A 22,207-nucleotide genomic window follows, 5' to 3' on the forward strand; every position below is an offset into this window, starting at 1 on the left:
GTGCTAACTCTTATGATCCCAGGCTATCCATCCTGACCATGAAAGTAAAAAGCAGTCTCTTCTATTTCCTTCCCAACTTGACCCAATAGCAACAGGCCTCCATAGTGTTCATATATATCATTAACCACATGCATTCATCCCAGAAAGACCCTGCAGAAGAAGAAATCTGCAGCATGGCAGGCCAGGCTGACAAATGATTCATTTCTTCTGCTCGTCAGTGACAAACATCAGGAAATAAAAGCAGGAGACAAAAGTTAATTTACTGCCTCAGGTTGCGCAGACTCTTCAGTCAGTGTGCTCAAGGTTTCTAAGTGCAAGTAAACAAGTGACCTGCCAGGCAGTGATTTAAATTATACCTGAATAGTCTGAGTTGCTAGGGACTACCAGCCAACAGAATTCTTTCTGGCTCCTGCCCCTTCCTGCAGCTGACTCTGCCAGCAACAGCCCCACACTGAGGCTCTGCCCGGCCATGCTAACCTGATACAGTTGCAGGAATGAACCCTTCATTCTGCATGTTGCGGTCCAGTCATCTTGCAATGATGTGATCTTCAAATCACAATCCACGATTTTCGACATCGCAGAATTAGCATTAAGGTTAGCCCTTCCACCCTGTGACGGATTTGTGGGAGAGACGCAAAGTATATTGGGATGGTGGGGAACTGTGACTTGACTTGAATCTGGAGGGGTTCTGGGGAAGAAGTTCAATAAACCAATTTAACCTAAACCAGTTAAGTCTGATACTACATCCAGCCAGTTTATCTTAAGCCAGGAGCACTTTGGAAGAGATCTGTGTGTACCAAACTTGTTATGTTACAGATTTGAACTCGTTTTTGATCACTTATACTGGTTTGTGCGCAACTTCTGTCCCTAGCCCAAAAGTCAAGATATCAAGTGATGAAAAGAGACATTAAAACACTGAAGCTTTAGCTGCTTTTCTGCTGGGAAAGGAATTAATACAGTAAGTGAGTATAAACAAAATAAATATTAAATCTCATTAAGCCATGACAAGCTTGTTCAGTCCCTTATCACTTTTAAGAATGACTCAGATACGAATGATTCAAAGCCTGAACATGTCTCCACATCTATTTTTCCAGTGCCAATAACTTTTATAAATGCACAACTAATATATCATTTATTTGGCTGACAACAACATTAACACTGATAACGTGAGATCTGCAACTTGGATCAGTTTTAAACTGGCAACATCTTATTTTCCATACCTATTTTAAAGAGTTCCACTGGGATTTCTTTCAAGCCCTCACCATCTATTAGGCAACTGATTCTTGTGGGTCCTTGTGACAACTTAAGACCAAATACTACTAGAACTGTCATGTTAAATAGGCCTGACCAACTAGGAATTCTTATACTGTATTTGACTTGTGAGCCAAACTATTAATCATCAACCCAACACAGTATTTATATCTAAAGCTTACTTGTGGCAATACTGCCTGAGAAGGTAATACAGATGTCATCTACTTTATTAAAGCCTGCCTATGCTGCAATACCTTTCTGTTTAGGCTTTGTTTACACTATATTAGATGCATAACAAGATGAATCAAGCATTACTCCTATAATGACACAAGCCAACTAACCTCCTCTCTTCAGAAAGTACTTTCTTGTCTCATTCCCTCAGTTGCTACCATGGTACAGTTGGTGGAATTCCTTCTTAACAATGAGATCATCTTCCAGAAGTCTTGTATATTCTTTATCATAGATGTGCATACTAGATGCACAAAGTGACTGTAGGTATTACTTCTAATCACTGGGTATAATGAAGAAAATCCTTGCGCATACAATAATTTTAAGTACTTGGTTTTATGTGAACCAACAGTCATAAATGGAATTTGCATACAGTCAAGTTCATAACATACAGCTGAACTGTAGAAGTTATCACTAATAGAGCAAGGGGGGAAACCCAATGAGACCCATGTATCAGCTATAGAATATAACCAAGCCGTTCTTTTAAATTTGTGATGAAAAGACAATGAAAGCTAAAATGTGCTACTGAATGTTCATCACCTACAAAAAAAATGTTCTTGTAGAAGAAATAACAGAACTACCACTTATTAGGTGGATACACTTTTCATACACGAGTAGTCCTACTGTAGACACTGAAACTGTGCAGGAATGTACATGTCTTCAGTATATTTGTTCTAATCTATCTGCCCCAAGCTGCTTATTGTCCACAATAAGCACAACTTCAGTCACAAAAAAAAAAAAAGAAGAGTCAAACAAAATTACATAAGAATGAGAAGAGAAAGGGTAGCAGTAATTACTCAGCAATTAAATCTTAATGGTTACATCGAGCTTCTTGTTACTTCTCATCCATAAATTATAAATTCTGAGAGAACAGCAAGGCTAAATAAAATACGTTCAGGAAGTAACCAAAATAAGATCTCAATAAGATTAGTTAATACCTGCAGAGGCAAGGATCTTTGTGGTGAGGTATCTTTTAATTGAACCAATTGTATGGCTGAAATTAGACTTACGCAAGTTTTGAATGCAATTCTTTCTTCTTTAGGTTAATTCCTGCAGTAAAGTTTGAAATGTACAGTGCCAGAGATATAGACAAGCATACTTTTTAGCTGCTTTAAAAAGGCAGGAGTACATCAACTATTACTGTCTATGTTATGCCTGCAGGAGCCTCTGCTTCAAAACCAATCAAGTTTCAGCCGACCACATAGTCTATGAATGCCCTTATGACCCCTCTTTGGTCTCATTGACATTGACCATTCTACCTGTTGCTATCTTTCTGGTCCTCATGCTTCCAACTTATTAGTGTGGCAACACTTGCTTCATCATCAGCCTTAAAACAGTTTAAGTGTTAAGGACACGATCAGCAGTTGTGAGACACAGGGAACACTGCCACATTTTAACCAAAACAAAGAGAAAAGAATCAGAACTTTCAGTTCTTTCAAAATTTATATTATCACAGTTGGTAATAAAATATATTTTTAAAATTTCCAAAAAGCTGCTAATTATATCAATTTACTTTTAAAACAGATATACCTTTAAAATATCCTTAATTTTCTTCCACTTCCACTGGTTCTCTCAAAATCAGAAGGGAAACCTAAAGCTTCAGTTAAACAGACTGGATTTTTAATCTAATTGGTCGCCCTAAAAATGGGAGACTTTTCTTTAAAGTGAATCTATGACACAACATGTTTTTAAAAAGTCAGCCATAAAGTAAATGTTAACAATATTGAACAATGATATGCTATATTTTATTAACTATAGGAGTACGTTGCATTCAGTGCAAAAAGTAGTTTTACACGATTTATACAGTGCAGATCTGGCTCTGTACCCACTAGACACTAATGCTGCTATACAACTCTGGTGGTGAAAGTACAGCTAGCCAGCCAAAAGATATAACTAGCTTAGGTACGTTGTCTTGCACTTCAAAGACATATGGTCAGATTTTCAAAGGAGTCAATATAATGTGTACTCTCTTTTGAAACCCAACCTCAAGGGCTCAAAGTCAGGAATCTGAGAAAATAAGGATTTATAAAAACTGTATGAATGATTTAAAAAACAAACAAACCACCTTGAATTAGGGAAAAATGAAAACTGTTCTGAAAACTACAAAAAAGAAAGAAAAATATATATTTATGTATCTATTCTATCATTTTCCATCCTGCTTAAATACCATAGAAAGGAAGGCTACACAAGAATACAGAATGATTCAAACTGCTCTTAATCAAAAAATCATTGTTGTTTCTTTATAATGCATTTTAAATAAATTATTTATTTTGTTTTACATACATTATAAATAATCAGGCAATTTTTTTTTTTTTTTTTTTTTTTTTTTACTGAAGGCCTTACAAATCTGTGAACTGATACAGGAGATTTAAATGAGATGTAATGACTTTTATTTTTACTGTTTAAAGTTTACTTTCTACTAGTTGAGAATTTTGAGGGAAAGCTCTTTGGAAAGCAACACCACCACTGTGTGTACAAGTAAGGATTAAAACATTTTCCACTTAAGTTACCGATTTCTTCTAGGAGCACAATAAAAAAAACCAAGACGGTAAAAGCCTTAAAAGCCTCACTTACACACCTTAATTAAGAGAAAAGGATGGCATGATGATAGTCATATTATAGATAAGAGTGTACCCTTAGCTTTTAGCTACTACTTCTTGGCCAAGGAATCAAACAACACTTTGATAAATCCTTTTTAAGGAAAGCAAAAAAGGATCCAGTTAAAGAACTAAAGGGTCATCATTTTGAATTTAAAAATCATTTATCTTGAAGAGTGAACAATAAAAAAAAAAACCCTCACTTTTTGTTATGTTGCAATGACCTTAGATCTAAATTGCATGCAAAGTAAAAGTGTTTTCTTTTTGTTTTTTTTTCTCCAAAGTCTATACCATGATCTGAGAGTCAAGCTATGTGTTCTCTTTTTGCATCACCACTCATTTAAAAAAAAAGCATGACCTAATTATGCTTTAACTTACACCTGTGCAAGAACATAGCCAGCAGATAAAAAGGCAGCATTTGGATAAAAGATGACTTAATTGGCTTTTGTCATTTTTCTCCCTTTACTACTAATGACCGAAAGAAAAAAGAAAGAATACAGTTTATTTTTCTGATGACGTTCTGTGGAAGTCAATGGGACTGACTGCAGGGCTTGCAGTTAGAAAAAAAACCCTCTTTGCATATCTAGCTTTCTTTGTTTGCAGCTAAACAAAGTGAACGCAAAATAAACACACAATCCCAAGACATTTGTTTTTCAAAGCATCAGATCTGGAAAAGACTTGTACTCTATGCACAAATATGCCTAATAATCAACATCCTATTACTTCCAATCAAACCAATTCTTTATTGCAATATATTACCCTTTAACCAACTCTCAAAAGACTTCTTACAGCTCCTCCCCAGATGTGGGTGGGATTTAAGAAAGGAAGTAATTACCTCACCTATCCTAAACCCTTACAAAAGGCACAGTCTCTTTAGCTAGACCTAAGGCAAACTAACAGTAAACCTACAGTCGTGGCCCAGGCTGAGCTCCCAACCTCATAGCCCTACAAGCTAACACTAAACATCTGACATGAAGCAATGAAGTTTCCTAACAATGTGTTCCATCTACCGCGTATGCCAGCTGCCCCAATGATAAAAAGTAAGTCCTAAAATTATTCTCTACCAGCCTTCAAGGTTTTTTTCCCCATAAACATTTCCTTATTTGGGGTCTAGCCAAGCCAAATACTGGGCCTAAATCTACAGTACTTAGATATGATTATCTAGTGAGGAATCCTAATTAAAGCAGGGGTGGACAATTCTTTTGGGCAGAGGTCCCCTTACTGAGTTTTGGCAAGCCATCAAGAGCTGTATGACAGACGGTCAGGGGCAGATAAATATTAATTTTCTAAAATTTGTAGGGGCCCCACAGGCTGGATAGAATGGCCTGGCGAGCTGCATTTTACCCACCCCTGTGATAAAGCCCCTATACCTATATAAACAATTATGCAAGTACGTGTTCAAAGTTTTGGGCTCTAATCCTACATGTTTTTTATTCCCAACTTTAATTAAATAAACCTGCATCTCCCCACTCCCCTCCCCTGTAGGGCTTTATGCAGGGCAAAAAATGTGTTTAAGAAAAAAAAGTTAAGCCCCTCAACTTCTTAAAAGTAACTATATACTGTATTCCTATCACTTAAGCCTCCCTTTCAGAACTTGCTGTCTCACTTTGGTCTTGCATCTGAGCCAGGTGATCCCAAATATCTCTTAAAAATATGGGCTTAAGTGCCTGGCATACTTGCCTGGTTTTCTTCCCCTGAGCGAAAATATTGAAGCCATCTTAGTTTCAGTGAAACTTGAAAAGAAAAAGAATGAAATGTTTCCAACTTGGTCATAATTCAGAAGCATATACTCTTTAAAAGACTAATGAAGCATTTATTACAATATGAAAAAGTACTCAACTTTCATAATTATTTTTCCATGTAACTTGCCGTATGCACTGACCTTGCTTAGCTGCAGGCTTATTATCAAGTGTGAATACACTGGATTTAAATTTGCCTATATGTGTGTTGGTGAAAGTGTCACACTGTAGATGAATTAATTTTGAAGGTATACTATGGAGCAGATGTATAAAACTAACTGCCTCTAGTTCATGTTTGTAAGTAAGAAATGAGGAATGTAGTATTTACCAAAGACTGTTTTGAATTGTTTGATGTTATAACTATAAAGGGAGATTGTGTCAACTGGGTGGTAGAGAAGAGGTTAAGGCTAAAAACAGACAACTGGCTTCATTCAAATTGAGTTTTATCTTGCAGCAAACCTGGCACCTTACAGACTGACAAGCCCTCATTGTCCCACATTAAGTACTTATGAATTATTTGAATTAACACTGTCTCAAAACAACTGCAGGTAATTTGAGTTGATTGCCATTTAAACCATATGTTTTGATGCAAGTCATCCCAAACCAATCCGCACAATATTAAGCCTGTTGTCTGTTCTTTGTTTTTTTGTTTTTTTAGCCTCCTATACCATCTGATTACAGCACGGAGAGGTAGTTAGCTGTGTTAGTTTGAAGACAAGCAGAAGGCAGAGCAGGGTGGCCTCTTAGAGGCTACCTCAGAGGCATGACCTTTTTTATAGGCAACAACTTACTTAATTAGATACTACCATCAATGGCTCAACCTTTTGGCCAGGCAAGCCAGATGCATGGCACAGATTAGAGCTGGTCTGCAGGCTAACATAATGGCTAACCTCTGTGGTACAATTTTTAGGATTGCATGAAATTAAATACACAGAGTAAGAATTGAGATCTGGAAACAGCTGTACTGGCTTAACGTGGCACAGCACCTATTCAGTTAAAGCCAGGGAATTTAGACTCTCCTCTGCTTATTTCCCTTCACTTTCCAACTGCTTGGCATAACAAATGCATATGAGCTATCCCAGAATTAACTTGGACTACCCTCTTGAAGGTTAACTTCTTAGGCTACAACTAGACCTCACATTTGAAGTGGTCCTGATTGGTCTGACTCAACCTGGAATAAAAGAAGAGCAGCACAACCGTTACACTCAAAACCAGGGATCCTGGTTTTCTCCAATTTAAAAATAAATAAATCCCCATTTTTCAGATGCAACAAAGTAACCCAAAAATTCCACGTTTTTCCATCAGTTCAAATTTGGTTTGTGGGGTTAGCAGTCTCTGGTATGCAAACTAGATTTAGACTATGTATATTTTTGCACATAGTTCACACTAGCTAGCAAAAGACTTGGCGTTAGCCATGCCAATGCAAATTCTGTTTAAACCAGTGCAACAATAGCAGGCAAAAGGGAAAGATTGTTACAAAGCAGACCAGAGGAACTGAACAGAAGCAAGATTCTCCTAACCTATTCTCTCTGAAACTTAGCTAAAGCAAGCAGCACTTTATATTCTTATTTTGACTGGTGGTCATAAAGAGGCAGGTAGTCTGCTTTCACCTTTTCACAAATAACCACAGAAAGAGAATGAATAGCCCAAAGAGCTGTTGGTTTAATAAGATATCACCCACAAAATTTGCTGCCTTTCAAAACATGAGGTATTAGAGTAGCATAAAAACAAGGGACAAAAAAGTGGTGGGGAGTGTCAAGGTACTGCATATTCTGTTCCCTTCAAATCATACTTGGCTCAAATTTGCTGTGCAAGATGCTTTTCAAATTGCCAAGCTAACCTCAGTTCAGGATCTAAAAGTCAAGTTGCCTCTTATATTGCCCCCCACCCAATATAAATCACTAAACACAGACCATTAACTGGAAGGTAGACTTTGCCTCACTCTCTTGTAAGTATAATGGCTCAGTACTGCTAACAAGAGCAAAAACTCCTTTTTGTCAATAAACAGATGTGACCCTAAGGCAAATGGGGATCAGACAGTCATTTTTCTGATCATAACTGCACTTTAAAGAAGCTATGTGAGTATCCTCTAACTTTAAAGGATTGAGATACTGAAGAGACTTTCTAAAAATCAATATATGACTTGGCAGTCAAATAAAATACAATTAAGTGATTCTTTGTCTGGGGGAGTCGGGAATTTTTCTATTAGAAAGACACTTAGTCATGAAGACCATGAAGTTGTATTGCACCAGGAGAATCTGATGTCCATTACAGACTATAGCCCACTCTAATAAACCTAAGCAGCAGAGTAGGAGGAGGGGAGCAAGCATTAGTTCTAGATTCATGGACATAATTTTAACAGAGAAGTTAAGCGGACCTGCCTAAATTCTCTTCCTAGGACATTTAATAGAATAATGTGACAGAAAATGGAGCAGTTGGGAAAGATTGTGTGTTCAAGCTGGAAAATATACAGTTGTCAGTAAGGAACTGCCGAACAGCTGCATGGTGTGTGATGCTAAAAACTGTTTTCTTCAATGATCTGGAAGTAAATATAAAAATTACTGACAACATGTGTAGATAACAAAACAACTGGTAGAATATTAAACACCATGGCAGTCCCACAGAGGGATCTGAATCCTAGCAAGCTCATGCCATTCAAGCAAGCTCACATGCTTTGCAGCAGGAGGCAGCAGGTATTGCCCCTCGCCCTGCCTGACACCCGCACCCCAGCTGTTGCATCGCATGGCTGCAGTGTGGCTCAACAGGGTGCCATGCGCTGTCCCGGAGCTGGGGGGCTCCAGCAGTTGCCCAGATCCAGGCAGCACTTGGCATGAGCAGCCCCAGCTCCCAGACAGCACACGGAGCCCCATGGTGCCCTGCCAAGCCATGCTGTACCCTCACGATGCGACAGCTGATATGTGGGTGCCAGGCAGGGAGAAGGCAATCCCTGCTGCCCTGCACTGCATGGGGGATTCTGCCATGAGTCCCAAGAGGCCCTGATCACCACTGCTGCAGCCAGTGATTGTGGGGTTTTTTTGGAGGGGAGGAGGATTAAGTGCTGGGACACTGAGGCTGCTCACTGCTGCCACGACCCTGCCACCAACACTCTTGCCACTACCTGTTCAATTCAGAGGAGATTCCACCCAATTCAGCAGCTAAATCTCTAAATCCAAATTGAATTGGGACAACAATTCAAATTGCCAATTCAAATCACTGTCCCTCTGAATTGGCCAAAGCCAAATCAAATACTTGCTGCTTTGCACAGGCCTAGAAATAAGTAGTGTGAATTTTACTACTGCATTGGGGAGATAGATATCTGAGTGCAATTCTGATGACTACACTTTGAGAATAGTGTACAAAAACTGGAGAGGCTCCAGAGAAGAGCCACAAATATTTTGAGGGTTGGAGAAAATGCTTTAATAAGACCAAAGGCACAAACTATTTAGTGTGATCAAGAAGAGACTTGATTAGAGTTCAAAGTAACATTTTGGAGGAAAACGAGTTGGAATGGACACACCCTGAGCTATCCAAGAAAAGAATGAGCCGCTGTGGCTAGACACTGGAATCAAACATTCAAATGTGAAATAAAGCACAGTTTAAAAAGTGATTAGCTACTGAAATAAGTTACAAAGGGAAGTGGTGGACTCTCTCCGTTTCTTGATGTCATCAAGAATGGATGCCATTCTAGAAAATAGGTTATGACAGAGGAAGTCAGACTAAACTGTCCCTTTTGATCTTTCAACTCTGAATCTATGGCTTCAACAATCTTAAAATGCTTATTCTTTCTTTGCCTGGTTGTATTTTGATGAAAACTGAAATAGCATCTTATTTCCTATGCCATGCTCTCTTTCTAATGCTTTCTGAGTAAATCTGAAAGACCTACAAAATTGTGTAACCGTAACCAAAACATACCTGTCTATGATCATGACTAATTCAGATGTAGTTGGGGGAGGGGCTGATTTTTTTTTTCCCCCCCCTTCTTTATGCTACATAGATCACTCTTGAATTATGTACGGAGTATGCCAGAAAAATACTGAGCGTAGTTCTCAAACGCTACTGCTTGGCAATATAGACAATCATTACAAAATCCATCACCTCATGAACAGATGCATCTAGCCTCCCAGAGATAATCTAGGTCAAACACACCACTAATAATATGTAAACAAATGCGGTTTTGTCAAAAATAACTCTTCAGTATGTTCTTAAACTTTGTCAAAAGATGAAATCTGCCACACAATGCAAGAGGTACCTAAGGCATGAGTGATTTCTGGATGTCAAGCAACAGGAAGTTTAACAGCAACATTTGCCAAAAATTTGGGTTTCTCTTTCTTAACGTGTTGCTTTGAACTCTGAAAATAAATTAAGGCTGTGAATTTTTGCTCCTGAAAAATTCTGACCAGAACTGGAACAATTTTTTTCAGAAGTTACATTTTGAAAAAGCCATTTGATACTTCCATCACAAATATGTTGTTCTTCATTTGTTTCATAATAATAGCACAAAAGGTTATAGATTAAAAGTTCCACTGAGACCGACCACTGAGACTTTTTTTTTTTTCCTTCTAAACATTTTAAATATTAGAATACCAAATAATATAGAAACAGAATTGGAAAGGGTAGTTTTTTTGCATGCATTTATTACTCATCTGTGGCTCCTTCTAATGTCTTTCTATGGAAAGAGTAATGAAAGATAACCATGGTGATCGTTAATATGTAAAAACTAATAATTTAAGATAGCAATACAAAAGGTTTCGTATTTGTCTTACTAGCAAAGAAAAATGTACTTTAATTTAAAACATACTATGTCTTCAAAATATTTTTAGTACATATGTTGTTAGTATATTTTCCACAACTGATGGAAAAGCCAAGGAGAACTATTTAAAGGTGGCCTACAAGATGACAGCAACAAAAGGGAAACAGCCCAATTGTATTTAAGTACAAAATATCTGAAATGCCTCATAGGGCAAGGGAAGAGAAACATATTGGTCTTTTTAAAAGACATTCACTACCTGAGAAGACTTTCCAGCTTTAAAACCACACACACACCCACACCTCCCCCCCGAACTGCTGTAAATAGGATGCTTACTTTGCTTATGTTAACACAGCCATAGTTGCTGTTATGTCCCAGGAGACGGCAGTGGTTGGGGAAAAAAAAGTCTGGAATAGACCCAACCTCTGACTACAGAACTCACAATACTGAGAATCAAGAAAGTGCAAGCAGAACAACTGTGTGTGGAAAAGAATGTTCAAAAATCTGCCTTTGGCACATCCTTAAGAACGTAACACTTCTCCTTTAAGTAAGAAGACAACACCCTATCCTTTATCCTTCCAGCAAAACTACCTGCTGGGTAACAAGATTTTGACATAGTTGGAACATTAAGTCAAGACGCAAGGAAGGGCTGAGGAAGAACTCCAAACTTTTCAAATGTATGTATTTTTGAAGTTCTTCCTCAGGCCCTTGCTTGTGTCTTGTCTTAAGATTTTGAAATGGCTGGAATATTGTTACCCAGCACATGTGACTGGCCCCAATTTAAGAAATGTTTCATGGTCCTTTAACCTAATCTCTATTCTAACCCATTTTGTTCTTGTGACTAAACCTGTGAAGTTCTACATAAGCAATAGCCAACTGTTTTAATTGTCTTTATCACATCTACCCAGTATGAAAGTTTATCTTTACACATAGCACTTTAGTAAGGATTTTATCTCCCTTCAGTAATAGTGATGCCTTTCCTTTTCTTGAGTGGGGGTGAGAGGAGCCTTCTATTGTACAGCTGCTATTTACTCATAGGTGTTGAAGATGGGATAGGATGAAAGACTACAGATCTGTTCAGTTACAAACTCTCTACTAAATAATGCTTTAAGTCTTATCCTAAAATCAAGTATTTCACTGCCCATTAATCAATCGTATAAGAATCCTGTCAGGTGTTCTGAAACATCAAAGGTTCAGAGGTGCCTATTTAGCTTTACTCTTCTACTCCCAACTTGAGAGAAGTGAGTCTATTTTATAAAGATAGCTAGAACATTAGGGTTGTGTTGTGCCCATTTTAACTTGTACCAACCAATGACTAGTGGCAGCTCTTTACTTACTGTGTTAGCAAAAAAGAGCTGTCAGCTGAAAGAAGGCCTAGGCTGATAAGAAGTGGCATGAGAATGAAATACTTTCCCTTTCAAAGGCTACAACAGGCTTGTAAAGAGAGAGTTGGACTCAACTCAAACAAAAATTCTGATATAAAGTTAAAAGAAAGATGCAACCTGCTTCTCTCTTCCTGCAGAACAAGCTGTTTAATTCATTATATGGCGTTTTTCAATAAAGGCAATTCCTGTGGGACAGAAATTTGCTTTCTTCTATGCTACTGGAGTTGATATTGTTTCAATCTTACAATTTCTAAGCAGTAAAACTGAACCATTCTGAAATGCCCGTTTTTAACGGAAACACTAGCCAACTAGTTTGGGTCAATGGAATCATTCTCCTCTCCGAATCCTGTGTTTTAATTAGTAAGACTACCAGCAACCACCCACTCTAAAACCTCAATTCCCTGTTAAACTCCAGCCATGCCAGCTGTTGCCTTAAGTGAACTGGCAGTACTAGTCAACTTCTTCCAGGAATTTTCTAATACTTTAGCTGCCCTTAATTGTCCATAGGCTTCTAACACTTAAGTCCTGTGGCTTTAAAAACCACAGGATTAGATGTGGAAGATAGGAAAGAGATGCAACATTAGTTGAAGTCACAAAGCAGTTCAGTGGAAGAAATGAGAACCTGGGTTCTCAATCCAAGAGTTGATACTGATTGACAAGGGTGCACTGTTTCAGCCAATGCATACAGGCTGTACTAGTTCACTTTCTGAAGCTTTTCACAAGCTGACTTTTTTTCCCTCAAAACTTAACTTCAGAAGTTAAGTGTGATGTAACACTGACTCAATCCAAGGCTGACAAGGTGACCCTTCTTAAATTACTATTTTCAAAAGAATAGCATTTCAAATATTTTAAACATGAAGCTTCAAAATGTTGGTTCCTATAGCTTACTTGAGTACTTGCTCTTCAAGACCTTGCTTAATATTAAGCTATTACTATTTTTGGAGTTCACTAGATACAAAACTGGATTAGAACAGTGACCTCTTGTTTTGGATGACTATAACAGCCTTTAGCAAAACTGACACTTGCAAAACTCTGCTTGCACAGCTACATCACCTAGGCTGTAACCAATGTAGCCAAAATTTTTTAAATGATATTGTTTTTAATTATTATTTTTATCCACCCTGGTGACACAAATACATCATGCTAAAAATGCCCTCATTACTTCCATTATCACCATGGAAGAAACAATATGATCAGTCGATTATGATTACTAAATTTGCCCTGTTTTAATTTTATTTTTACACTCCTATTCTATTGCTTTAAATAAAACATAATATATGATACAGAAATAGATAAACTATGCTTTCACCAGTAACCACATTTCATATTTTGTATTTTTGTATTTTATATAATTTTATTGTACTGTTTAACACAAGCTGTAAGTCATTACTACTACACCTGCATTGGAACAAGTGGCTGCAGCATAAAGGTTCCTTCTGAACCTAAGCTTGTTTCAAATGGGTTCCCAGCAAACAAAACTCTAGACTGCCACCCAGCCACTCCTTCCCTTAGCAAGCTAAGTTTTTTCTCTACTGCCCTATAACTTCCTGTCCTCCCTTCTCCCATTCTACCTGCTTTTACTTCTTACAGGAAAAGAATCTGGAAGTGAACAGTTCTGCAAGAGATGTCTTAAAAATACTGGCCATATTAACAGATGACTCATGGTATGGCTCACTGCATGTAAAGGCATCTACCTGGATTCCAGTTAAGAGGAAAACTGATCTGAGGATGACATATTCAAACCTGAGGCAGTGTTCACCTCTCTCCAAAGCAAACTTGCAATTGTTCCAGCTTTCCCACCCCAGTTTCCTATCACTTCTCTTAAACAGCCTGCTTAAACAATTTGAGAAAACAAGTGGTGTTTTAGATAGCTCACTGATGAGCAAGTGTGTTCTCAGTGCCTAGAAAATACATGCCCCGACGCTTATTCTTTAAAGATCCATTTGGCTTAAACTGGCAGAGACTACTGGAAAGACATTAAATCTGTCCCCACCCAAAAATGTTGCTCCAGTTGCCCCTAAGTTCTCTTGATAACTTGTCTATTTTTCTTTTTTTCATCCTTTTTATCAAACAAGCAAAACTTCCAACAAGTGCTGGGAGGAAAAAGTAGGGAAAAACAATGCAAGTGACCTTGTGTATAAAGTGGTATCAAAACAAATTTAGCTCAGTTTTCTTCTAATATTTCATTTCTAAAAAAAAATGCAGTATTTGTTTGCTCTACTACTACAACAAAAGAAGGTTGTTTTTGGATGCATCATTCTGAACTGTCTGTTTCCTTTAAAGATTGTTTTCCTTCTGCTTCCAAACCTGTATCTTTCAATGAAGTACAAAAATCTTTCTTCCATTTTTCTTGCAAGATAGATATTGGCATCCTTTAAAAAGCTTTCATTGCACAAAGCATGCTAAAAGTATTAACTGACAGAACCATGTACTCAACACTAAAAGCAATTTCCTATAAATCCAATAAGTGTTTGCTATTATCCATATGTGAAATCTTAATTGCATCCTAAGTGCTTTAGAGATTTTTTTTTTTTTTTAGATTAATTTTGATTGTGTTAAAGCTAACAACATTATTCCTGTAAGAAACTGTAAACTGCTTGAGGGGGAGGGGAAGAAAGATCAAATGCTACTAACTTAATATTCAAAAGGAGTGTCTTTTTCTGTCGGCATCATAGCTGCTTCTGATCGTTGAGACTCCTACTAGTCACATACTGACTCCTAGCAACTAAGTGGGCTTGAACCAAGACTAAACTCTTCTGAAGCTGATACCCAAAATTACAGAGCACTAGAGCTACAAACTGTTTTTAAATCTGCTTTCTAGCTTACTGGTGTTCTTCATAATGCTACCCTAAGCCTTGTTTTGCCACATCTTCAATCTAACATTTTTCTATCTTCTCTACCTTGGGCTGGCTGTATGGTCAAATGCTTACAAATACAGAGCTCCTGTCCTTCTCTCCTCTTCTTCCTCCCCACCCCTGTTGTCAAAATTATTCAAGCCTCCTGTTCTTTGGTAGGATAGATACATGGACGAAACACATTTGGGGAAAATTTGTACAAGGGAAGTCTCAACCACTGCATGGATATGCTGGGGATGTAGTGCCACATTTGAACCTTGCAGAACCCTTTCTGCCTGTTTACAGAATTGATCATCAGCATCCTCCTGAGCTAATATGCAGGAAAAGATAATACAGCTTAAGATCCTATACAGTTACTATCACTTTCTCTTCTCCAAATGTGTACAAAAAACATTTCCTATGCTAAAATTTTACTATTATAAATAAGAGGCAGAGTTGAATTTAATAGATTTTGAGTTGTCCCCTGTACGTTTTTATTTGTGCGCTAGAATATCCCAACAAATACTTGTAGATTATTTTTTTCAACTTAAATGTGTTTATTTTCCAAAGCATTCCTACTATGCAACCTGTTTGCTTCCTACTTCTACTTTCTAAACCGTAGTATTATGAAAATCATACCTATGTTACTTTTAAAAATATTCAGCTGCAAAAATCACTGTTGTCAAGAGTGTGGTTCTCCTTAAACTGCATTTCAATTCAGTGTTAATCCCATAGAAATCATTAACTTATTCTTTGAATACTGAAACTACTTTTTGCTTTAACAGAAATCCTTTCCAATCTTGTGTTTACACTGTTCGGTACACTTAAACTGTTTAATACTTTGCCTGTTGCTTTCCTAACCCTTCCCCCAACACACACAACAGAAATATGTTTGCCGACTTGTGCTGTACAACTGTAGTAAGTTCCTTCTTCGCTAGGTATTGACGGAAATAGCTCACCAGCAGTGTGTACCCACTCCTATAGATAGTAGCTGCATTGTCAAAATAGAGAACACAGCAATACAGTGGGGGGTGGGATGTGCGTGTGTGTGTGTGCATGCATGCATGCATAGTCTAAAAAGCTAATGAATCTATTTTTGTTTTGTTTGAAGAGCCAGGTCTCATCTTTGTCTAATCTTTACTTGTAATATGAAAACCAAAAAGCTTTTTATTTTGATCTGTCAGAGTTATTTGTATACAACTGCTACTCAAATCTGGGCAATTCTTACTTGCATTTAAAGGCACCTGCCATGCAATGTCACCTAGTTCAAGCTGACACTCAAGGTATGATTTCCTGCACATTTAAACTAAGTGCCAAAAGGAAATGCCTGCCATTCCCCTATATGGTCAAAACAAAACTTAAAGTTTACATGGTATAGGAGAGATTAAGCAGAACCCAAGATCCCCTGGCACCTGCCTGTTTAACAGTACTTCAATTTTACCCCAAAACAAGAGTTCATACAAGCACTTTTTCTGTACAAAAGCCTTCATTGTGTAACTTACACCTTGAGGGAGTTGAACTTTAAAAAACAAACAAGCAAACACCTTTGAAAATAGTCAAAATAATGTCAAATTTACATTCACACCTCAATATAAATCCAATACTATGGTTTAACTGGAGTTCAGAAAAATCCTCCAGGTTTTTAGTGCCTTTTAAATTTTAATTTAGTGCTATGATGCCCCTGAACTATAAAAAACTGAATCTCTATATTAGTCACAAGCTTCCCTTTAAACCAGGGATCCAAATTTTGCTCTGTAGGACTGAATCAGAGCATGTTTTCTCACACTGTCATACAGCTGTGTGGTCTCTCTCTCTCCCCCCCATGGTTGAGCACTACAATTGACTTCTTATTAGACACTTTACCATTAATAATTTCCTGTGCCCAAACTGACACTGTGCACATATCCCCAAAAATGCATCTTTTTAACTAAATATGCTCATTATTGTTTTTATAACTACTATGTTCATGTTGAGCCACTACTGTTAACCTTCTCTGTTTTAAATGTTTTAATGCAGGACTGAAGGTCAGATATAACTTCTTAGTTGAATGCTTCACCCTCTTCACTTAAGTACTTGTCTCTTTTAGCCACTGCATGCTGAATAACTCGAGCTTAGGAAGGAGGTGAACAAAATATTTACTGTCTCCTAAAATCAGCATACATTAAAATAGAGCTTTTTAAAGGTGTCAGAAAATACCACACTCTATTCTACTCAAAGCACAGCAAAAATAAAGGAAACTAACTGTCAGATAAGGGCCCAAACCTGCAAACTTTTAGTAGTGTTTGATTTATAGATGCTAGGGTCCGATGGGACTTCAACACATCATTGAGTCCGACCCCTTGCCTGGGCAGGAAAGAGCACTGAGGCCAGATGACCCCAGCCAGATGTCTATCCAGCCTTGTCCATAAGTTGCAAAACTAAAATTCAGCTAATTTTTTTAAGTAGCTTCACTTGCGAAGTATAACCTTTGCAGAGAGACAAGAGGAGCAGAGCTGTGAAATATGTATGAGGCTGCTGCATCACTGTCAGCAACATATTCTGAAACTTGGGTTCAATTCTGCTTGGGCTCCAAATACTGGCACGTGCGTGTGTCCCTCGCTTGGGGCCAGCCCGCAGCCCCGCCAGGCCTCACCGTATGTGAAGGGGGGTGGGGGGGGGGAGGAGAGAGAATGACAGAGCCCATAGGAGACAAACGTCCTTACATCCGTATCTTCATCTGAAAGCCTACTGCCTTGGCCCTCCGGCTGGAATAGTTGCTTCCCTGACCCTAACTCCTCTATTTCAGCTTTATAATTAAGCACTTGTCATAACTGCCTCTCTGAGGCCTTTTCCAAGAAGCTAACCACAAAAAAAACCCAACCCTCTGATTTGGGCAGTATTGAAGTGTCTCACCTGAGGCAGCGCCCCCACGAAGTGTCAGGCGGGTTGCCCCAGGCTCTCCCGGCTGGGGGGGGGGGGCTCCTCCGTGCCCAAGCCGGTGGCCCCGGGGCCCTGCTTCCCGCCCCTCAGAGGCGCTGCCCCGCGCCCGCGGCGGTAAACAGGATGTCGGCCATGGCGCGGCCCGGGATTCCCCCGCTTCCCCTCGCCGGGCCGGGCCGGGCCGGGGCCCAGTCGCACTCACCAGCTCCCGCTGGGCGGCGGCAGAGGAGGCCGAGGCCGCCCCGCGCCGCTCAGCCACTGCCCCGCATAGCCCGCGCCGCTCAGCCACTGCCCCGCATAGCCCGCTCCGCCGCCGCCTGCGCTGGGCCCGTCCGCCTCGCGGGCTGCGGGCGCCGTCGGGCTCCACCAGCGCCTACGTCGCCAGGGCGCCGCAAGCATGCGCAGGCAGAGTTAGGTGGAGCCGGAGGCAGCGGGACACGCCCCGCGCGCGTGGGCGGGGGGGCGGAGGTCGGCCCCGCGGGAAGCCTCGCGGGTGACCCCGGGCTGGGCGGCCGGTGGGGGTGAGCCGGGAACCACAACGGGGTGTTGGCAAACCGCGGAGGAACCGGCCGGTTTTGCAGAGGGGAGCGGGGCAAGAAGTGACGTGTTGTCGGCGTGACTTGGGCCCCTTCGGTCTGGAGACGAGGAGCCGCGAGGGGGACTTGGTGGCAGCCTGCAGTTCTTTAACAGGGGGCAACGAAGTCTGATGGCCACAAACTCCAGAAAGGCCTATTTAGACTGGACATAAGGAAAAAGTCCTTTCCGGTGCGTGTGTCCATCCCCCATGCGCCTAGCTGGACTCTTCCCAAAAAAAGTCCGGCTATTTTTCTCGCTGAGATCACTTGGAGCAGGGGGCTGGACTGGATGACCTCCTGAGGTCCCTTCCAGCCCTCGATTTCTATGCTTCTACTTGATCCCAGCTGATGTCCTGCCTATGGCGGGGAGAGGGGCTGGACTTGATGATCTCACAAGGTCCCTTCCAGCCCCTAATGTCTATGAAATCTATGATAACACTTCATAGACATTAGGGCTGCAAGGGACCTTGCGAGATCAAAGGGTCCAGCCCCCTGCCCAAGGGGCAGGACGTCAGCTGGGGTCAAAGGATCCCAGCAAGATAAGATTCCAAATGTTTCTTAAAGGAGTCTGGGTGCTTGCACCACCCCTCGGGGGAGTTTCTCCCAGGCTTTGGGGGCTCAGATAGTAAAGAAGTTTTTCCTTATGAACAGCCTAAAACAGTCTTGCAGGAGTTTGTGAATGTTGGACCTTGTCATGGCCTGGGTGCTCTGGTGAACAGGTGTCCCCCCAGATGCTGGTGCACATGCCTGATGTACTTATAGGCTGCCACCAGGTCACCCCTGAGCCTGAGCTTCTCCAGGCTGAAGAGTCCCATCGTAGCTCGCAGCCTCTCATAAGGGCTGTTTTCCTGCCCCCTGATCATGCACGTGGCTCTCTGGCCTCTTTCAAGCTTCTCCATGTCCTTCCTGAATTGCGGAGCCCAGAATTGGATGCAGTACTCCAGCAGCGGCCTCACCAAGGCCAAGTACAGCGGGAGGATGACATCCTGGGTCTTGCTTGAGATGCATTTGTAGATGCAAGCCAGAGTTTTGTTTGCTTTACTGGCTGCAGCATCGAATTGGTGGCTCACTTTTATCTTGTGGTCAGTCATGACCCCAAGTCCCTTTCGGTTGTGGTGCTAGCAAGCGTAGCATTGCCGAGCCTATAAGTATGGCATGGGATCCCCCCCCCACCAAGGTGCAGCACCTTGCATTTCTCCATATTGAATGCCATCTTATTATGTAGAGTTCAGATGATGGTTTGTATGGGATGGTTTGGATAGGGAGGATCCTGCCTCAGGCAGAGAGTTGGACTAGATGACCTCTACAGGTCCCATCCTTCCCTACTTCTCAAGGATGTGATGATTGCTTGGGGCGTTTGGGTTGTTGGAGCGACATTGAAAGTTGGATTTATTATCCATAAGACAGAATCATAAGAGTATACAGCAGTATGACAAATAGGTATATGATCCTCCCCATCTCCCTTACCTAAATGAACAGGCGGGGATTCCACCTACCATCCCCATGGGCAACATCCTGCGCAGACTCCCCCACAGAGATAAGCTGCATGGACAAAAGGGCTCAGCCATCTGGAACAGCTCACAAGATGCGAGCCCCAGCAAGAGTCTCTGCTAAACCAGGTACTCTTTTTGACATGGAAATATGTCCTAAATGCTGCTCTTAGGATAAAACAAACATTTTGGCAAGTAAATTGGATGATATGGGGATGCTTGAAATAAATATTTTAAAGATACAAGGCAACACATGCACATTAAAGATAAGCCAATGAGCAACAATTTGTACCTGCTAGAACAACAGAGCTACTAAGAAAACAACCAGAGGGTTGAGATTTCAGGAAATTTAATCCATTTTTGCTTCAGCTAAAGAGAAAGAGATAGCTGTCACCCTTTCTTAAAAGTAATTAAGGTTCAAACCTTTTTGGGAATAGATTATCCCTTTTGAGGGATAGATCTATCAACAAGGCAATGGAGAGTCTCGAGAAACTGAACATTAAAGCAGCGCAGAGTGAAGCAGGATGCATCTCGCAGTCGGGACTGGAGCCAACAGATGAGAGCGCTGGAAACCAGGTGTAGCTTTCATTCCTGGTGGAAGAAGAATGTGTGGCACTGAAGAGGGGAAATCCCTCTGACATGGACACTGGGAACATAGGTATGTTGGATGGGGGAATATGGCAATTTTTAATGGAAGTCAGGGAGGAATGGAGGAAGTTGCCCAACCTCCATCTAAATCTCCCCCAAAGCAGAACTTGATGGTGCATGTTTCTTTGTACATCCCTTTTAGACTTGGTAACTGAAAACTCTCTGACCTTCTGGGCAGTGTGGCAGTTGAAGCACGGGTGCTAGTATATTTGCATCCCATTCAAGACTATAATGCTGTCTGTAAATATACAAGGGTTGAGTGTATAATATTAACTCATATTAATTTCTGTATTTGTCTGAGAGGGGAGAATTTAATATATAGAACTTTTACAGTCTTTTCTCCAATGCCTGCTGAAGGGTGTTTGTGCCCGAAAGCTTGCAATTAAAGATTTATTTTTTTTGCAAAAATCTGGTTGGTCTAATAAAAGATATAATCTCTACTACAGATCTGATTGCTTTAACAGTTTTCTTGACTGTAGGTTCTGGCTATGTCAGATCTGGGAAAACAGCATGATTGGAAGTCATCATTTTGACTTGGAAATTATAGTTTTGAAGCCTCATTTAAGTCAGATTACTGTTTATACCTCTAGTACTGCAGAAAGCCACAAACTGCTACTTATTCTTGTGTAGATTCCCTTGGTAGATGCATCTAGTATTTAAAAAAATCTGGTTCAAAGTAGATGCCATAAGTCAGACTCTTTTCAAGCTTGGTGGTAACTCAGTATAATTTATTTCAGTTGCCCAGGGTAATCTCTCTTTGTCAAGGTCCTCTCAGGTTAAGAGGGCAGTGCTATCCATCAGTATTTCAGCAGAATGCGAGAGAGATTCATGGGTATTATTATTACTCTAACATCAAAAACAACTTGTCCTTTAAGTGTTTATAAACTGGATGCCAAGTGAATCTGATTTATAAATATAACTGCTCTCTTACATCTCTGCTTTCATCTTGATTTTTGACGTGTTACTTTGGTAAAGGACCTACCGGTCCTTCATCTAGGCAAGGATGCACTCTGTGGAATCTGCTCTTATATCAATTTATGATGGAGGAGTTACTGGAAGATGACTCAGTAGAAGGCAAACGTCACTGCCCTGCGATTTGATCATATTTGACGGTCCAGCTATGAATATCTTGTTGGAAGTCGAGGCTTAGACTCCTCTGAACTAAGCAGCGCTGGCTTCTGGCCTCATCTGCGCCCTGTGCTATTTTATCACCCTCTTCTTTAGAATAATAAAAAAAACCCCGAGGCGTTTCGGCTGTGCACGTTTCTTCTTCTTCCCCCTGAACAGTCCCCGAAGTGGGGGAAACTCCGCAGCAGGGACTTCATGGTGGTCACGCAGCAAGACGCTTCCCCCCACCTTCTCTTCCCCTTTCGCCCCCCCTCCTGTCGAGTTCATTTCATCAGCTGCGGGTTTTGAGGCTAGCAGCAGCGCACGACGGCCGGGCCGGCTTCCCCACGGCGGAGGAAAGGCGCATCCCCGGCACCGCCTGCTTAAGGTGGCCCCGGGCCGCTGCGTGAAGCCGGTCTCCCGCCCGGGAGGGCGGCGCGGGCCCCTGTTGCTGGACGCGGCTGCGGTCTGTGAGCGCGGAGGGAGCGCGACCCGCGCAGCCCGCGCGGGGGCGCTAGGACCCGACGCCGCGCGGTTGCTGCCCGCCGGGCCCAGACGCAAGTGCCGGCAAGCGGCGCGGGGGCGGTGCAGGGAAGCGAGCCGGCTTTCCCGGCAGCCCGGGCCGCGGTTCCCGGCACTCCCCGGCGCCGAGATCCAGGGCCGGCCGCGGGGGGCAGCGCCGTGCAC

At 41.1% G+C, this 22,207-nt stretch overlaps 1 protein-coding gene across 3 annotated transcripts in view; it reads right to left on the reverse strand.

The window, feature by feature from the left end:
- Nucleotides 1-18,064, reverse strand: part of JAK1 (Janus kinase 1) — an 87,789-nt gene extending 69,725 nt beyond the window's left edge. For 2 of the 3 annotated variants that reach the window (XM_090049230.1, XM_090049228.1), the window contains exon 1: nt 17,903-18,064. The gene's annotated coding sequence lies outside the window, so the exon portion shown is untranslated. Of the gene's footprint in view, nt 1-17,673; nt 17,858-17,902 lie in introns of those variants that run through there. The other variant, XM_090049229.1, reaches the window with a different exon arrangement.
- Nucleotides 18,065-22,207: the final 4,143 nt, after the last annotated feature.

This window comes from Crocodylus siamensis, chromosome 5, assembly GCF_052110815.1.
Source record: "Crocodylus siamensis isolate JL-2025a chromosome 5, ASM5211081v1, whole genome shotgun sequence".
In the NCBI taxonomy this organism is placed as follows: Eukaryota; Metazoa; Chordata; order Crocodylia; family Crocodylidae; genus Crocodylus; species Crocodylus siamensis.